Below are 20,513 nucleotides of genomic sequence, written 5' to 3' on the forward strand. Positions count from 1 at the left end.
TTTCGGCTCAGCTCAGGATCTCCTGTTTCTTGTGATCGAGCCCTGTATCAGGCTCTGCGCTGACAGCATGGAGCCTGCTTGGGACTCTCTTTCTCTTTTTCTCTGCCCCTCTCCTGCTTGTAGGGGTGTGTGTGCATTCTCTCTCTCTCTCTCTAAATAAACATTTAAAAAAAATGAGGGAATTTTGATATTTTCTGTAATTTGTCCATTTTAAATATAATGTTCTTCCTTGTTGGAAAAAAAGTATTTACTATTACTTTCCTTAGTTAATGGACAAAATGCTTTAGAATTGTCACTTTTGGAAAACTGCATTGAGTTAAAGAGTGTTCAGGTTCATATACATCTGTTCAAGTGGGATGAATTGTTCCATTGTTTTGTGAGACATGGTCAGACAGCCATCAGGAAGGCTGCTGAATAGCTGGGGTAGTGTTTTGTTCTTCAGTTAAGAGTTTCAAGAGGTGTGTCATCTGCTGAGAAGGTAAACTGTTTTGTCATATGGAAAACTGAAAGTCATTTATTCATAAATTAACATTTTTCATTGTCTCAAAATATTTGTTAAAGAAATACTCAGTGACAAAAGATAATGGTTCTGTGAAGGATAAAGTGGCTCCTGGGGTGCTCGGTGGCCTTGCTGCTGACAACCTTTCCACAATTTAGCCTGTCTTCTTTTGAGCCCAATTTCTGGATATATGCCCATGAATTTTTTCGTAGATCTCAAAACTCTCACTCTGTCATCAAGCACTTCGCAAAATGACATGTCCGTGTAGATGTTATTATCATAAGTAGAACAAATACCAAATTATTAACATTATTATCCAACTTGAAGTTAAAGAGCCAGGTTAGCTTCCTCAGCCAGCTGCTTAAACAGATCTTTGAGCACATTGAACGATGTCATTCGGTGATGGCACTTTGCTCTAATTTGGTTTCCTCCTTTTGCCAGATGTGGATTTGACTGTGCCCAAAACACAAAGTTCCGCCAAGTTTTACATTTCATGGTGCTTCTTAAACTGACCTTTATGGCAGTTTTTAGTAGTTTTAAAATTAGCTTGAGATTGATCTTCTTTATTGTTCCTTGCTAAAATGTATTTATGGTTTAGTTGAAAAATATCTTTGGGGATTTTCCTTCCAAATTTACATGATTACAAACCACTACAAGAGTGATAGTTAAAAAAATTTTTTAATGTTTTATTTATTTAAAAAATTTTTTTAATGTTTATTTTTGAGAGAGAGAGAGTGGGGGAGGGGCTGAGAGAGAGGGAGACACAGAATCCGAAGCAGGCTCCAGGCTCTGAGCTGTCAGCACAGAGCCCAGCGCAGGGCTTGAACCCACAAACCACGAGATCATGACCTGAGCCAAAGTTGGATGCTTAACTGACTAAGCCACCCAGGTGCCCCAGTGCTTTTTTATTTTTGAGAGAGACAGAGTGAGAGTGGGAAAGGGGCGGAGAGAGAGGGAGACACAGAATCTGAGGCTCTCCAGGCTCTGAGCTGTCAGGACAGAGCCCAATGTGGGGCTCAAACTCACAAACCATGAGATCATGACGTGAGCTGAAGTTGGATGCTTAACCAACTGAGCCACCCAGGCGCCCCCAAGAGTGATAGTTTCATTTGCAGGTATTTCGTATCCAGATCTTCCTCCACTTAACAATGGGATTATGTTCCCAATGAGCCCATTGTAAGTTGAAAATTCATTTAATACACCTAACTACTTAATGTCATAACTTTGCCTCACCTACAGTAAAAGTGCTTGGAACACTTACATTGGTTTACGGTTGGGTAGAATCTTTTAACATAAAACCTATTTTATAAGAAAGCAGTGAGTATCTCATATACTTTATTGAGTACTGTACAGAAAGTGAAAAACAGAATGGCTGTAAGCTTATCGGCTGTTTGCCCTTCGTGATCGTGGGCTGACTGGGAGCTGTGGCCACCACTGCCCAGCATCACATGAGAGGGTCCTCCTGCATGTGGCTGGCCCAGGAAATGACCCAAATTCAAAACTCAAAGGATGGTTCTACTGGATGCATGTTGCTTTCCCATCATTGTAAAGTTGAAAAATCGTAAGATGAACCATCTTAAGGAGTGCCTGCATATAAAAAATACAAAGATTCAGGCTCATTTTGTTCACAACAATTTGTCCACTTGAAAATCATTTTTTAAGTACATCTTACGCCTTTTGAGACCATGACTACAAATTATGACTGATTAGTTGTGGTGAGGAAAAACATAGCATGCTAATCACCAATAGAAAACCGGTGCAGGGGCACCTGAATGGGTCAGTCCGTTAAGCATCTGACTTCGGTTCAGGTCATGATCTCACAGTTTGTGAGTTCGAGCCCTGCATTGGGCTTTGTGCTGACAGCTTGGAGCGTGGAGTCTGTGTTGGATTCTGTGTCTCCCTTTCCCTCTGCCCCACCCCTGCTCAAGCTCTCTCTTTATGTTTGTCTGTTTCTCTCAAACACTAAAAAAATAAAAAAAAAACCAGTTGTACACCTCATCTGAATTTTTGTTTCTGTTTTTAAAATGTATGTTTTTGAGAAAGACAGACAGAGCGTGAGCTGAGGAGGGGCAGAGAGAGAGAGAGAGAGAGAGAATAAGAGAGAATGAATCCAAAGCAGGCTCTAGGCTTTGAGCTGTCAGCACAGAGCCCAGTGAGGGTCTCGAACTCACAGACTGTGTATGAGATCATGACCTGAGCCAAAGTTGGATGCTTAACTGACTGAACCACCCAGGCACCTGTGATTTCTTTCTTTTAAATCATTTGTACTTCCACATGTACTATAAGCTTAATTTTGCACCTTTTTCCTTTTTAACCATGCTCTCATTTGAAAACAGTTTTATTTTTTTAAATTTTTTCTAATTAAAAGAAAATTTTTTTAACATTTATTTATTTTGGAGAGACAGAGACAGAGTGCAAGCATGGGAGGGGCATAGAGAGAGGGAGACACAGAATCCAAAGCAGGCTCTAGGCGAGCTGTCAGCACAGAGACCGATGCGGGGCTCGAACCCACAAACTGCGAGATCATGACCGGAGCTAAAGTCAGATGCTCAGCTGACTGAGCCACCCAGGCGCCCCTGAAAACAGTTTTAAAATCATAATAAACACTGTAAACTTTCACATGCAGAAACAGGATTCGGGTATTTTTATATTACAGGAACTCACCGTGTCAGAGAAGTTGTGTTTATAAACCTGATGAAGTGCAGTTGCCGTAGGAAATGGAACTGATGTGTGGGAGTTTGTGAGGGTTTTTGTTCCGAGTAAATAAGCAAACTAAACACTGGTTCCTAGGGTGAAAAACTTTTTTGTTTTCTTCTAAATCTTGCTGTTGGGTCCTTCTGCTTTCTTGGTGAACTAAAGATAGCAGAGGTGGTGTTGGTCTGTGTTACTAGCCTGTCTTTTCTCAGAGCGTTAGCTCTTATTGTTCACTTGGACTTGACAGCAAGGATAATACCCTAATAATGTAAAAGTGCCCACGGTTCCAGTTATGTTTTTGTTAGGAAGCACTTCTATTCTTAGGGCTTTCATGACCTCTCCTTTCCCTAGGGAAGAGCAAGAGCCAACTGGGAATACAAAAATTTCACAATTTTAAATCTTCGAATAAAATTGCTTTAAAAAGACATACCCATGTTAATCCTGTGTACAGTCTAAGTACTGCTTCGTACCCTGTGGGTTACGGGTGACCAGAGCCTGCTGATAGGCGGGTTTCCTGGGTTGACTGTAGAAAAAGAAGAACAGAGAGGACGGAGATTTTCGCTTAAGTGACATTATTAAGTTGATCTTGCTTTCTTTTAAAACACATAGCATATCATCTAGAAAACCACCCATGACACATGAGTATTTTATCAAATGAGTATCAAGAACAAGTTATGGTTGATAATGATAATACCTCTCATTTTTTCTATCGCTTAATAATTTTGTTTCCAAAGCTCTTCCTCTTTTATTGTAACTCTACTGATTCCTATGTAAAATGTGCTGGGTCTTCATAAAATTAGTAAATGGCAAAGTCTGGGCTTGAAATTGGCTCTCCTGGTATCCATTAGCAAGTCTATTGTAGCATTTCTCACACTGCATTGTGCATATTTCATGTCTTTTGTCAGCCCTAAACAATGGAATTCTCAAGTATAGGACTATGTTCTATTCATATTCATTTCTGCATCACTTAGTCCATGGTCTCATTCATAGTTGGTACTTGGTATATGTTTGATGGGTGGATGAATGAGAGTCTATCTAATTGATGGTGATGCACATTTTCTTTTCTTGAGTCACTGAGTTTGGCTCTCATTTTGACTTCCAGGGTATTTTGAAAACATTTTATTTTATGTCATGAATTTATTCCAGTCAGTATGGAAGGGTAGGAAATAGTATGCTGGGAACAGCTTAAAATTACTGTGTATCATTAACTACATTTCACACTAGCTACCATTTACCAAGATGAATTTGGAATCTAGAACCTTTATTGCATTTTGACAAATACTAGCGTAAGAAAAAGAACCAGAAGTCTTGATAAACTAGAACTGATTAGAGATGTATTTGAAGCCTGGAATTCATATTTGCAGAATGGCTGTGTCTCCCCATGTGACGCAGTGGGGAGTATACATCATCATCTCTGTGGTGGGCTTCCAGAAACGCTAACCCCGCGCCCTGGCTGGCGTGATGGGGTGGGTATGTGGACGTGAACAGTCACACACGGCCCCGTGCTCCCAAGAACCTTGCTTTGGGTTTAATGCTGTGCTGTTGCCGTCTTGCAGTTCTTAATAATTTTTGTATATGTGCTGCTGAAGCGAGCACAATAGTTTTTGAACAAGGGACTGGAATAGTATGTAACAGGTCCTGATCTGAATCATGAGGAAATAATCACAGAAAGACAAAATGTGGACATTCTGCAAGACAAGTGGTACAGATTTCTTACAAATGTCATTGTCATGAAAGGTTTTTTAAAGGTAGAGAGCAAGATTGTTCTTGCTTAAAGAACACTAAGAAGACACGGCAACCAGATGTGATGCACTTTGGATCCTGGATCACAAAACAGAAGGGCATTTTCACATAGTTGGGCATATTTGATGATATGTTTCAATCTTGATATGCCATCAGGGTCCTTTCTATTCAAATAGTATTAATTTTTGAGTTTCTTTTTTGGGAAGTTCTAACTATTTGTTAGGGAACTTCTAAAGAACAAAGGAAATTCTACCTTAAAAAAAACCAGAACAGTATTTTCCGACTACCATACGGGTTTCTTTCTACATCTAAGATACATTAAGGGATTTTTATGGTCTTATTTTTCCTGCATCTTGAAGCCATGTTGCCACTTTATCATCCTAGGGATGATTTCAACATTACTTATCACTTTCATTCTCAATCATGTTAAAAAACCCTAAAATGAACAAGAAAGGGAGGAGCGCTGTGGGTGTGGAATACAGGCTTGCTGTTTTGTCATTGGCCAGTTTCCCACTGTGCTGCCCGAAGTATTGCATCATCTTGTAAGGAGGTGTAAGGGGAGCTTGGAGTCACTATCTTGGTAGTTGTGTTTTGTTAAAATGTCACTGAACATACTTCATTGAACACAATTAGAAATTTAGAAATTTTTATTTCCTGGGCATAATGGCAAAGGATTTTGACAGAGGAAGACATTCCACAGCTCTTAGATAAATCAGAAGATAAATAGATCATAGTCCCCTAGACTTTAATGATGATGGTTAAATTTATCATACAGAAGAAACCCGAGAACATAAATTATCAAGTGATGATGTTCAGGGTCAGAAAGCCAGCTTACCGCCTGTTTTCCGAAGTAAAGTTTTATTGGGAAAAGCCATGGATATTTGTTTAATATTGTCTGTCGCTACTTTCCCACTGTACAGGCAGACTTATATAGTTGAGACAGAGGTGGTTTGGCTCACAGAGTTGAAAATATTTGGCCCCTTATCTAGCCGCTTATAGAAAAAAAAAAAGCCAACTAACGTGGTAGGTGAATTTTCTCAAACTCAAGAATTGACAACAAACAGTATGTGTCTAAGGAAAGAAGGATATCAGGTATTAATATCCAGCTAGTCATTCAACAGGAAGGACTTCATTGCATCCTGTTTTGCAGTAAGAATCTGGACCGTCCCATTTTGCTAATAGGACAGAGGCTGTTGTTTTTTTCATCTTTCCTGATGCCTGTGCACCACAGTACACCTGAGACAGTTCTTAACTGGACACGTGCCCAAGACAGGTGTGTGGACAGAAGCCACAGGAAGGAAAGAGATGATGTGGAACCGATCAACTTACTGGGTTGATCATTTTAATTGGTTTTTGTCAATCTAAAAAGTTTTGCAGTTACGGAGCAAAGAAGAGGACTCTCTTCTCTCCAACAAAACTATGAGCCATCTGAGTTTTCAAAAGTGTTATGTTTTGAAGATGTAAGTGCAAGAGGAAGAACCAGAAATAGTTATAAGCTAGAACATTAAGAAGATATTTTTAAAATATGAAATACTGCGTTTTGACAATGTAAGTGCAAGAAAAAGAGCCAGCTTGATGATGAGCTAAATTCTGTTACAGCTGTATTTGAGACCCGGGACAGGTACTTACAAAATGAATACGTAGGTTCATATAGGACTGTAGGTAAGCAGCTAGTTGCATTCAAAAAATAACATCAAGACATTTTATTTAATTTATAGCGAAAAAATATGGAATAAAATTTTGGCTTGCCATGTTTAAATGTTTATTAAATTTAAAATAGGTTATTTTTCATTCTACTTTTAGTTTTGAACTGGCAGATTATTCAAAAATGACTTAAATACACAAAAAATAAAAAAAGTTTCATGGACCCAGATAGTAAATAGTGGTCATTGTGTTTCCTGGCTAACAGTGGGTTAATTTCTTGGGTGTGAGAATGATATTGTGTGCATGTAGGAGAACGTTTTTACTTTTAGGATATATGTGCTAAACTATGTATGAGTGAAGTTTTGTGATGCCTGTAACTTAACTCTGAAGTTATTTTGGGGGGTTAGAAGAGGGAGAAGGTAACAAATGGGGCAGATGTTAGCAATTAGTGAATTTGGATGAAAGATGCACTAAACAGTGTACTTGATCTTTCATTTTTTTGTAGATTTGGATATTTTCAAAATAAAAAAAATGGAGAAAAAAATTCACAGAAATGAGAATTCTTAAATAGATGAAAACCATACCATTTCCCCTACCTTCCCACACTTTAGAGGAAACACTTGTATTTATGCAATAAACACAAATATGTATATTTTAATTATTAGTTTAGCTTGCTTCTGATTGTATCAGCATTTTACTGCTGAGTAGTAGTGGAATAAAATAGTGAGGTTAATAATATGCATTTGTTTGACACCGGGAGTTTTCTTAGAACTTCTTGTGCTTTCAGGGGCGCCTGAGTGGCTCAGTCCAACTTCACCTCAGGTCATGATCTCATAGTTTGTGAGTTTGATCCCTGCATCGGGCTCTGTGCTGATGCCTCAGAGCCTGGAACCTGCTTGCAATTCTGTGTCTCCCTCTGTGTCTGCCCCTCCCTCATTTGTGCTCTGTCTCTCTTTCTCTCAAAAATAAATAAACATTAAAAAGAATTAGCAATAAAAGAACTTCTTGTGCCTTCAGAAAATATTACGTGTACTAGTAAAATGCAGAAATTACCTTCCTTGTCTATCAGGCGAGTTTGTTAGGACAGTTAATACCCAGTGGCCAGCGTAGCTTCTGTCAGTATGTTCCCTGTCATTTTCATCATTTTTTATGGCCTGTTTAGATAGAAAATCAAGGGATTTTTAAAAATTTAATTACAGACACAAGGGTTGCCTGGGTGGCCCAATCAGTTAAGCACTGGACTCTCGATTTCAGCTCAGGTTATGACCTCACAGTTGGTGAGCTCTGCTCAATGCTGATAGCATGATAGCTTGGAGCCTGCTTGGGATTCTCTTTCTCTGCCCTCCCGTGCTCACTCGCTCACTCTCTCTCTCTCTCTCTCTCTCTCTCTCTCTCTCAAAATAAATACATAAACATTTAAAAGAAATTACAGGCACATATTTTATACTGAGAACTCAAATTTTATGGAATTGTTTATTTCATACATATGTAATATACATGAAAGAATCTAGCCTTATGTATCTATATATGTTAATGATATAAATGAAATTACATTACGTTACCTTTAAATTTGAGCATTTCTTTGTTGCTGGGAAAACATTTACTACCAGCACATTTGCGTTGACTTTCAAAGGTACACCAAATATTTTTAAATTTATGAGAAAACAGAATGTGATCTAATTGTCACTTGTGAACTGGAAAAATTCATTTATTTTTGTTATGATATAAGAATTTTAAGTCTTATTAGAGATAAATAATTCTCCTTTACAGACTGATAAAGGCACACGAAATGTTTTTCCATTGTTGTCATTTCTCTGTGCTAGATGTTGGTTTGAATCAGATGAGTCTTTTTTCATTTTCCAGTGACAGTGACCTTTTGTTTCCCAGTCCGTTGTATGCAGCATCCTTGAGGGCATTCTAACAATGTTAGTGCAGTAAAGCATGCAGACAGTATTGCAAACAAAATGCTTGTTCACAGCTGCATGACATAAATCATTCGTCTGCTTTTTGAGTAACAACTAATATTGCTTATTAGAAAGCTGCATCAAATCTGGAGTTAAACAAAAGAAGACTCTATTTAGATATTTAAAAATAAACTGATTATCTGGCTTTTCATTTTGGTAAAACTGTTGGACTGTAACATTTCATGTGTGAAGTGTGTTGGGCATTGGCATGGTATTCTTTCTGATCCTGAAGCAGAAGTGAGGGGAAACAGAAGTGACATTTTTTACACAAGGACATTTATAAAGTGTGGAATCTTGAGAGACTTCCAGGTACTCTGTTTACATGGTAGTAGTCCTCACTTCCCATCAGAGCTGGTAGGAATTCCCAGAGTCCTAGGTGTGTTTGTGTAAGGGATCCCCTCCACTGCTTTAACTCCGACATTTCTTCATACAGCTTTAACCAGAACCTGTTTTTCTACTTGTGCCCATGCTTGATTATATATATAAAACATTTACAACTAATATATATAACTATTTATAGTACAGTATTGGCATATATGTCATGTTATATATATATATAATGTTCATGGGGGTTAAAGTCTTTTCAGATAAATATTGGCTCGAATTGAATTAAATATCTTTTGACTCCAAATCAGAAAATCACTTTTTGTTTAGCTCTTTGCACTTATGCTACAGAAGATGTTCAGTAGCTTAGGAAATGCTGGTGGCGTGACAGAAGGGCGTATTGTTATGTAATGGCTCAGGCTATGGCATCTTACATGTTTTGAAGACTCTCTATGAAAACCTCTAGTGACATCTACATTTCTTTCCCTACAGATTTCCTTGATGTCAGTTACCTCAGGAATCAAGTTGAATTTTTTTTTCTAATTTCTAATAATAGCAGCTAGTGTTCATTTGCCCAGGGTGAGGCACACAGTTAGTAAGCACTAGTCAAACAGGTGCTTATAACAGAGTCCACACTTGTAACCAGTTCTGACAAAACTAGTAGTGCAGTGAAGCAGGTCCTCATTGTCCTTTCTGATAAGAACAGATACTACACTTGATCTTAGACAAAAGGCTGAGAAGCCATCTCATTGTTCTTTCCGAAACCTGTCACCTGTCTTGCAGACAATGTATCCTTCTTCTTCTTCCTGAGTACTAGAGGGTGAAACACCCTGCCATCCTTTTTCTTTGGAGTGTTTGATCTATTCATAGAGAAATATCCTGCAACTTTGTTTCAGTCATTAATTTCCCAGACACTAGTGGATCTAATGTTAGCTCTGTTCCTGGTTTCTGCCCTTCCTAAGAAAATTGTGTTTTGGGAATGGGCTTTGAGTATCCTAAGTTGGTCCATTGCTGTCATGCAAGAAGACCACAGTGTTCTGTGGAATCTAAAATACTAATAACTATGTTTCATATACATGTTTTCTGTTTTATGATCCAGCAAAATGTTGACTTGCTGCAGATCTCTATACCATATGTTGAAGCATAGGCGGTGATGGAAGGAGGCATGATCATTGGACAGCAGCCCACTCAACTCTGGAAAATACCAGTGAGCATAGTCACTGTTACCCAGCATTCTCTTTCTCATCTTAGACTTTTACTTTGATGGTCCCATGTAGAAGAATTTGTGTTTGAGGAACTGAAGGTTTCTAGTGTTAGGATAATCGTAGATCACTAGTGAAGCTATGGAAGCCCTCTTCATTTTTTTTTATAGTCACTAAAAGAAAATGAAGAAAGAAAGCCAGAGAAAGAACATCAGTTATTATTCTTATCTCTTTATATTCTAGGAACTTTTCAGGACTTCCCAGAATTTTGAGAATATGCTTGAAATTCATTTTTTTTCATGGTTACAGATCTTGTACATATTAAGAGGTTATATTTTTTTATTTCAGGTCTTCCATAGACATAGTTGAGTCAAAAATTTTCAAACCTCTCAGACAGGGTTATAAAGCTTACTCCTCACAGTCTCAACACTGAACATATTAACACAATGGGGGAACACTGTAACTGACTTTTGACCTCTCTCTCAGTAGAGTGGGGAAAACAGTTCCTGGACTTGACTTTGCTTTTTTCCCCCTAACCTCCACTGTTTTTTTTTTTGTTGTTTTTTTGTTTTTAATTTTTTTTAATGTTTTATTTATTTCTAGGAGAGAGAGAGAGAGAGCGTGAGCAGGGGAGGGTCAGAGAGAGAGGGAGTCACAGACTGAAACAGGCTCCAGGCTCCGAGCTGGCAGTCAGCATAGAGCCCGACGCGGGGCTCGAACCCACAAACCGGGAGATCATGACCTAAGCGAAAGTCGGACGCTTAACTGACTAAGCCACCCAGGCGCGCCCCCCCCCCCCGCCCCAACCTCCACTGTTGATCTGAACGCCACATTGCTACATCATGGCTACTGCTCTAGCACCTACTTCATCTTCTGTTTTCCTTTGCAATCCTAGATCACTCCCTTTTTAATCATCCTTAGCAAGAGTGAGTCATGGTTTAAATATTACAGGAAGAAGAAATTTCAAGACTGTAGAAAAGTATATCTGCATATCCTAGCAGGAATTTTTAGCTTAGGAAAATTCGAAGCTGGCAAGAAATTACTGTTTTTGGTCTTACAGGACTTTTTCATAAAAGGCAGACATTAAGTGCCCTTCTTGTCACTCATCCAATCAAGAGGACAAAACTTCAGGGTATCACTTTACTGTAGGCCTGAGAGGTGCCATTTGGAGTCAATAGATTTAGGTCTCTGATTGCTAACCCAAGTTGATATGTGGAAACCCTTCTTTGGATGTGGCAACCAAAGAACTGAACATTTCATTGAAGGTTAAACTCAAGCTTGAGCTACAGGGAAACCAACCAGCAGTAAGAGGACTTTAATAGTGTCAGGAATGAATCTGACCAGAAGGGGTTTATTATCCTTGGAAGCTGGTCTGGAAGCGAAATAGACCCTAAAAACTTAGGGTTTTTATTGTCCATTCTTCAGCCTGTGATCGTTGTTGTACCTTGTGGGCACTTGAAGTACTCCTGAAACATGTGCATTCTGCCTCCGAGAAGCTGGCCTGGCCTTTCTTCTGCTCGCGTGAACCTCCTTAGACGTCCTCCCTTCAATCCCTAATGCATTTCACTTTTTATGTTGGCTCCTTCTTAGTGCCTTCGTATTTTTAAGTTCAGTCACCTGGCTTCGCACCGTTGATCTTGTTTCTGATGTCGCGTGCCTTGGGGTGGCCTGGGTGGCTCAGTCGGTTAAGCTTCCGACTTTGGCTCAGGTCTTGATCTCATGGTTTGTGGGTTCGAGCCCCGTGTTGGGCTCTGTGCTGACAGCTAGCTCAGAGCCTGGAGTCTACTTCAGATTCTGTATCTCCCTCTCTTTCTCTGACCCTCCCCTGCTCACACTGCCTCTCTCTCTTTCTCTCTCTCAGAAATAAAAACATTAAAAAAAATCTAATGTTGCATGCCTCTATCACAGTATGGGTAGTGGCCAGGAGCACGTGATCCAGTCTTAACGATCTCAGCTCAAGTGCTGGCTCCACTGCTTGCGGCTTTAAGCTGATGGCTTCGTCTCTCTCAAGCACTGGTTTTCTTATCTAGAAAATGGTGATGGTAACAATACCTTATAAAGTTGTTTTTGAGGCATAAATGAAGTAAGAAAGAAAGCATTTATTTATTTATTTTAGAAAGAAAGCATTTAATGAGAGCCAAGCACAATGTAAGTGTGCAGTGCAACAAAATTTACTGTTATCTACTAGCTATTGTCTTAGGCCACTGGCTCTCAAACTTTTTCATCCCAGGACCTATTTACGCTCTTAAATATTACCATGGAACCTAAGGAGCATGTTTATGTTGGTTTTATGTATTGCTATTTATTATATTTGAAAATAGAATTGAGAAACTAAAAAAAAATTATCAATTGGTTTTAAAAGAATAACAAACCCATTATATGTTAGCATAAAATTTTATGAAAATAACTATATTTTTAAAGTAGTGAGAAGAGTGGCATTCTTTTACATTTTTACAAACTCTTTGAATGTCTAGCTTGAAAGAAAGCTTCTATCTGCAGCCATTTGTTGTGATGTGTTGTTTTGATTGGAGTATATGAAGAAAATCTGGCCTTATAAAGGTATGTAGTTGGAAAAGAGGGAAGTATTTTAATAGTCTTATTTTACTTAAAAATTTTCTTAATGTTTATTTTTGAGAGAGGGAGAGAGAGAGGCAGAGCACAAGCAGGGGAGGAGCAGAGAGAGAGGGATATACAGAATCTGAAGCAGGGTACAGGCTCTAAGCTGTCAGCACAGAGCCTGATGTGGGACTTGAACTCATGGACTATGATATCATGACTTAAGCCGAAGTCTGACACTTAACCGAGTCACCCAGCACCCCAATAATCTTTTAAAGTAGTTGTGATTATTCTTTGATACTACACTAAAACTTGACAGCTGGTAGTTTCTTCAAGGTCAGTTGCAATGTAGACTCTGAAACTGTGTCAGTGAACGTTTTATGGTGTTACATTAAAATCCATTGGTCTAGGGGTGCCTGGCTGGCTCACTGGGAGTGTGCATTTCTTGATCTCAGGGTTGTGAGTTTGAGCCCCACATTGGGTGGAGAGATTATTTAAAAATGAAAAATCTTTTTAAAAAATCCATTGGTCTATATTGTTTGACTGCATCTTTCACTCACACATGGTTTTATACTGTAATGCATTTTGTCATTTCAAAAACACTAGTTCATTGAGTTACACAGATTTTACAAATGTTAGCACACTTCACTATACAATGTATTAACAAATCACATTCTTTAATATTACTATCAATCATATCAGATAAGTCTTTAAATATTAACAAACTGTCAAGCTCATGATAGTGGGTACAATTTTCTCCAAATTCTCATGTTCACTTGAAAGCTTGGATTTTATGACTGGCAATTACTATTGTCAATTATTGTCAATGAAGTGAAAAAGTAGCTTTGTTCATTTTCAGGAGAATATCTACCAGATATCCAGGTCTGAATAGACCTAGTTTGTCAGTCATTCTTTCCAGTGAAACGGTGTTGATGAAGATTGCAGCTAGTCCCACTCACAACTTGAATGATCTCACATATGCTTTTCTCCAAGATAATATCCTACTTATGCTCACCTCCTGTTTCATCACATGGAATATTAAAAAGATACATACTCAGTGGTCAAGATTTAATAAAATTAATGGTTTTTAAACTTCATCAAAGTTTTAAGTGAAATTGAATTTAAAAATGTTTTTAATGTTTATTTTTGATAGAGACAGACAGAGCATGAGTGGGGGAAGGATCAGAGAGAGAGGGAGACACAGAATCCGAAGCAGGTTCCAAGCTTGGAGCTGTCAGCACAGAGCCTGATGCGGGGCTCGAACCCCATGAACTGTGAGATCATGACCTGAGCTGAAGTTGGATGCTTAACTGACTGAGCCACCCAGGCGCCCCTTGAATTATTTTGTTTTAAAGCATGAGTGCATGTGGTGGTGAAGGATAGTGACAACTAATACAGTTTGGTGCTACTGCAGTGCTTTGCACTGCAACCCGGCAGTTTTACCCACCAGAGCTTTTGCATGGAGTGTGAGGAAAGCAAATAACCTCTTAGTATAATGATGGAAATAGTTTTGATCTTGTGCGTCCCCCTGAAAGAGTCTTAGTGCACCACAGGAGTCCACAGACCACACTGAAAAAGGCTGTTCCAGCAGTGTGAAAAACAAGACTCTGCCCTCATGAAACTTAGATTCTAATGGGAAGAGACAAAAAAAACAACATCGTTTGGCAAAGTGTTCATACTTTAGATAGTTACAGGTACTAAAGAGAAAAAATATGACAACTAATGAAAATAGAAGAATATGAATTGTCAAGGGGTTTTGGACATTTTAGATAGGGTGACAGAGAAGGCCTCATTTAGAAGGCCTCATTTTGAAGAAAGAGCTGAAGCAGGTGAAAGAGCAAGTCAGAGAGACCTGTGGGGAGGACATTCCAGTCCCAGGGAACAGCTATCTGTTTCTTGTATGTTTCATAAATGGCGACAACACCAGAGGCTGGGAAGGAGGAGGAGGTGAGAGGAAAAGGGTAGGAGGTGAACCTAGCAAGGTAAGAAGAACAGGCCCTCCAGGGTCTGGTGGGTCAGCACTTCCAAAAAATCACATGCATCCATGTCAGCTGGGGGTCTTGTGAAAATGACATTTCTGATTCATAGATGGGAACTGGGTCTTGCAGTTCTGCATTTCCAACAAATTACCAGGTGATGTCAATGTTGTGGTTCTCTTTGAGTAGCAATCTTTTTGGAATTTGTAAAGAGTTTGGCTTTTATTCTGTGTGACATAGGAAGCCATTGGAGAGAATCTAGCAGAGCAGTGTCATATTCTCACTTGTGTTTTAACATGGTCACCTATAAATAGCGGTAGTTGATCTGTAATCCCTTATCAACAGATGTGTGTTATAATGTTTCTGATTTTAGAATGGTAAAACATTTCATATGTATGTATTTTATAACATTCCAGCAGTGTTTGAGAAAACACTGTAATCACACATTGATATTTCTGCAATGAAACGAATAAACAGTCGCGCTCAGTGGAATAAATAAAGACCGTAAATATTTTTTTAAGTTTATTTATTTATTTTGAGAAAGAGAGAGAGCGTGTGAGAGATGGCAAGAGAGAACCCCAAGCAGGCTCCACACTGTCAACAAGGAGCCTGATGTGGGGCTTGAACCCATGAACCATAAGATCGTGACCTGAGCCGAAATCAAGAGTTGAATGCTCAACCAACTGAGCCACCCAGGTGCCCTAAGACTGTAAATATTCTTGTATCCATTCAGGTGAGGTTTTTGCCGTCAAATGAATTATAAAGAATTATGATAATACTCTTAGGTTTAGGACAGGGCAGTGTTTGTTGCCAAATGAATTATAAAAATACTTTTACTTTTCAAAGCACTTGGATTTTAGAATTGAGAAAAGATGGACCTTTGTTGCTATTATACTTTAAGGTAGTTGCTCTTCGTGTCCCTGCACTGCAGGAACTTTTAAGACAAAATACATCTATTACGCATTCATTTCAGGCCTTGTTGGATGCAGCTGTGGACAAGAGAGAGCTTTCATGCCCTGGGTCCTGCTCTCAAAGGAAGAAAAATAGGTACCTATCCATTTGGAACACAAGTTCTCATTTCCAAAGAGTGTTTTCATCTTGGCAGCCTGTACTGTCATGTGTGCAGTCAAAGCACATTTAATTAAAACATGCTGAGCATTTTATTATACCTTGGGATGGTTAGCATGTGCTTAGAATTATCCAACTCTGCTCATTTGTGGTTGACACAATATTACTTCCATATCTGACTCTGCTTTCTTTTCTACAGCTCTGAGCTGCCTTATTCCGCATTTGGCTCCACATCTTGTAATCTAAAGCAAATTTCTCTGTGTTCTTCACAATCCACTTCTTCTTTTAAAATTTTTAATGTTTTTTTAAAAATTTATTTCTGAGAGAGAGAGAGAGACAGGGTGAGCAGGGGAGGATCAGAGGGAGAGGGAGATACAGAATCTGAAGCAGTCTTCAGGTTCTGAGTTGGCTGTTAGTACAGAGCCTGACGTGGGGCTTAAACCCACGAACCACGAGATCATGAGCTGAGCTGAAGTTGGATGCTTAACCGACTGAGCCATCCAGGCGCCCCACTACTTTTTTTTTTTTTTTTTTTTTAAGTAACTGGTTTTCCCAGAGAAGTCCGGTTTAAAAGAAATGCATTAGGAAATTATCATGATAAGGTGAGAAGTGTTGTGATCATTTCCCATTTCCATTACCTGTGATGTCAAATTATTACTAATAGGAGCATTATCTCTCTTTTCCACATAGAGTTTCATCTAAGAGTTGTTATATCCTTTATGCTGAGTACCTGTCCTCTTGATAAAAGTTGAAAACACTGATGTGAGGCAAGATTTTGAAAGGTTGCTGTTTTAATGCTCACTGGCAAAATGACATGTTGACTCTCATCATTGAGGAATCCTAAGTATTATATGAATCTGTGTCAAAAAATAATGCACATTCTAATAAACACATTTTAGTGCATCTCCTAAGCCTGAGAATATGGCAAGAGACTCCTTTTGCTACAAAACTATGTTGGCTTATGGGAAATGTGTGGGTTAGGAATAACTGCCTGAAGGATGGATAACAACAAAGAGAAAAACATTGCAGCTTTTCCTGTAAGAAAAGAACAAGGAGGATATACAGTGGACCCTTGGATGTTGCAGGGATAGGGGTGCTGACCCGCCCGGCCCCCACAGAGATGAAAATACATGTGTAACTTTTGATTCTCCCAAAAGTTAACTACTAAGTACCTTACTCATAATAAATATTTGGTAGGTTATATATGTTATAGACTGTATCCTTACAAGAAAGGAAGCTAGAGGAAATAAAATGTTATTAAGAAAATCATAAAGAAGAGCAAGTACAATTACAGTACTGTACTGTAGTTATAAAAAAAAAAATCCACGAATAAGCAGACATGCACAGTTCCCACTGGTGTTGTTCAACATCACCTTTGTACTGTGTCTACCGGAGGAAGTGACGACGTTTGAGACAACAGAGTTATGGTTCTTAGATAACTATCTAGGAAGATCTCTACTAAAAGGATTGCTTTAGTTGGTTATTTTCCAGAACTTGTATTTAGAAAAAGTAAAAATTCCACCAAGAGTTTTCATGTGATTACATTTTTATTGTCTGTAACTTCAGGTGCTATGGATGGTTAAAAGTCTTAAGTTATTGAATTTGGAAGAAGTGTTAATCAGGTATATTCTTTTTATGTGTGTGGTGAAATGTCTATGTCATATGGTATATTCTTTTAAGGATGAATTATAAGGACTTCATAAAAAGTTAATTCATTGCTATCTGATTTTAGATGTGTGAGCTATAGAGAAATCAAGTAGAAGGATATACTTATTTTGCTCTGAGTTTTGTGAATTCTTATTTTTTGTGGAAGAGGGTTTTAGGAACTGTGTCATGTTATTAAAGGTGATGTTTTTTACTTAACGAAATCCAAATGAGAGCCATTTGAGAACGTTGAGATGTTATTGGGAGGCTTGGCAACACTTAAGTCTCCTCTTGAAGTTCTGTGTTAGAAACCTGGTGGTTAAGTCACCCTATCTGAGGGCTTTCTGTTACTGTGCCAACATGTTGGATAAACAGTGTCAGAAATTATCAGATCTTTAAAGAGAAAACCTCAGAGACATGTGACTTGCTGTCTAGAAGAAGAAATAGCAGGTTGGAAAATGGCAACCCTTACTTTGAATTGAGTTGAATGACCCAGTTCCTGTGTGCAGCTTTTTGTTTCCAAGTGTAGAGTAAAAACTTTGAGTAAGCAGAAAGACTTTGTGTAGTCTGTTTGCGAGGCCTGCCAAGCTGGTTAGAGGAAACATTGCTTAGGTCTTTATTGAAAGCCAAACTTGGGTTTTAAAAAGGAGAGATTTCCAAGTTTGGTTCACATTTCATTTAGGAGGCTTTGTTGGCCCAAGCGGTGGCTCCATGGTGAAGAGATGAATGCTGCATTTGCAATATATTGGTTTCTAGAGATCTTTGATGAAACTGCATGTGAGCACTGTAGTTACAGTCGGAAATTTTCTTCCATGTATTAGCAGTTCTGGGTCATTATTCTCTGAAGAATTAAAAACAATTATCTTCAGGTTTAAAAATAGTTCATTTCTGTCAGAATTGTATCATGACACATCAGTTTTCAACTTAGAACGGTTTTAAATGACTTGGTTTTTTCCAAGGGTGAATTTAACTGACCTGATTTGTCCATAACTTTGCAGAGTGAATTTTAATGATCTTAGTTGAAATGCTTCCTTCCCATGTTTTGAAGCATTTTTTAGACAAGAAGTTTATCTATGAGATACCTAGAAACCTAGTGAAGCACTTTTTTATTTGTTTCCTTGTTGAAAATTGTGTATATGAGACTTTTTTTTATTCTGATTTTTGTATTTCTTTTAGAGTAAGAAGTTTGGTTGTTTTCTTTGTGACTCTCTCAAATATGAACAGTGGTAATTATTTGGTATTTATTGTGGATGCCATGCCCTTGTTCTTTCAAAAAGATCACTTTATAGTGAAATAGTTTTGTGATCACAAGCATCTCATTATTTTAGTATGCCAAAATTTGGTACAGAAACAGAATAGCAACATGTCATTAATGCGTTTCATTTTCTGATTAAAGCAGGACAGGGAATCTCTTGCTAGTTGGTTGAAAGATGGGTCTTCATTTGAAGGGAAGCAAAACTCTTTTTCTTGTCAAAAATGAAAATTGCTAATATTCAAACCAAACACAGTCTGAAGCAAATGTGCTTTAAAACATTAATCACAGTTTTTGAGTCTTCATGCCTCATTAGTCTAAACCTCATTTAAAATGCAACATAGTCCTTTTTGAAAAAATCCATCATATTGTTAAAAATTTTTGGTTTGAGCCTAAAACAAACAGCCTAAATTTAACATTCTAGTCTGTTCTACAATGAACTATTTATTTTTTAAATAAAAAGTTAAGCAGATTTAAACTTAACAGAAAACTATTTGTCTAAACCAAAGAATTCATTTAACATACCTATATAATGATACACAAACTATGTAATATAAACAATGAAATAATTTTGTTTTCTAAAGTCAGTCATTTTCAACAATATCCATAAACTGGATGTAAATAGGATCCAACTGGAGAGAGCACAATGATTTACTTAATCATACGTTTAAAAAAACTTTTTTAGTGTTTATCTATTTTTTGAGAGAGAGAGAGTGTGAGAGTAAGGGAGGGACAGAGAAAAGGCGACACAGAAGCAGGCTCCAGGCTCCGAGCTGTCAGCACAGAGTCTGATGCGGGGTTCGAACCCACTAATCGCGAGATCATGACCTGAGCTGGTCAGATGTTTAACTGACCGAGCCACCCAGGCATCCCAGTCACATAATGTTTTATATTTATTCAAAAAATTCAGAATATTAAGACATTTATAAATATATTTGATGTCAATCAATAAATGAACATTTTGAGTACCTCCCACATAGCCCTAATATTGTATGCCCTATTAAATATATTATCCCAGATATATTTCACGTAGGTCTTTTAATTATTGCTTCAAAATACAGATGAGCATTTTGAAATTTTTAATATTAAAGGAAAAATGAATGTCCTGATAATGTTAACAGTTAGAGTAAAAAAGCACAGAAGAGAATTACAGCAAAGACAAGTTTACCACTAGAACTTGCTTAGCATCTGTATCTTCAACTTTTGAAAAGCAAGAAAAAAATTGGAATAGTTTTCATAGACATGATAAAATATGTAAAAGTAAGATTTCCTTGACGCACAATTCTAGCAGTTAACCAAAAATAAAGGAAAATTTAATTATGAAACTTCGCTTTTCCTTAATGAAAACTTACCATTCAGCAGATTCAACTAGAACAGGGAGAAGAGGTAAATGAAGACCTGCAATGAGATTCTGAGGGGGATTCAAAGACCATGCAGGGAGATGATGCCTGATAGTGTGTAAACTTGCCGCAAAGCTCGTATTTGATTTCCAGGCCTCTCAGACCGGAAATATGATCTCTAGGGTAGTGCGTTCATTTCCAGAGCCCACTCAAACAATTAGTCTTGTGGAGTTTGTTAAATGGGACTTTTCTTTATCTGAATCAGTTTCCACGGTTTTCTCTTCTTACACATAGTTAACTTCTACTTTTTGTTTTTAACAGTTTTTTTCTGCCTTAGCACAAATGTGATGTATTCATTGTATACTTTAAAAAAACCCACATAGTTGTATAAGACAAGTATAAAGCACCATCTCCAGAAGCTTCATTCGTCCCCCTGGTGCTGGGAAAAATAATGCCCCAGCAGCCTTGGGCATCCATTGTCTGTAATGAGTTAACCTCTCTCTTGTGCCTTGAGGGAGACGCTGGTTCTCCACCACCCAGGGGAGAACTGAGCAGAGTCACTCAGAACATTTTCTGTGCTGGGTGGGTCAGGTGAGGAGTCTGGATG

The 20,513-nt window shown here is 38.1% G+C and overlaps 1 protein-coding gene and 1 pseudogene across 1 annotated transcript in view; one reads left to right on the forward strand and one right to left on the reverse strand.

Annotated features, from left to right (window-relative positions):
- The window catches only part of LOC120243889 (N-chimaerin-like), a gene marked incomplete at its 3' end in the record, with an annotated part of 75,921 nt that overhangs the window by 20,700 nt on the left and 34,708 nt on the right, over positions 1–20,513 (forward strand). The window lies entirely within an intron of this gene.
- LOC120243907 lies at positions 9,450–9,613 on the reverse strand (annotated as a pseudogene).

The sequence above is a fragment of the Hyaena hyaena genome, unplaced genomic scaffold, assembly GCF_003009895.1.
Source record: "Hyaena hyaena isolate Hyena2069 unplaced genomic scaffold, ASM300989v1 scaffold_359, whole genome shotgun sequence".
Lineage (NCBI taxonomy): Eukaryota > Metazoa > Chordata > Mammalia > Carnivora > Hyaenidae > Hyaena > Hyaena hyaena.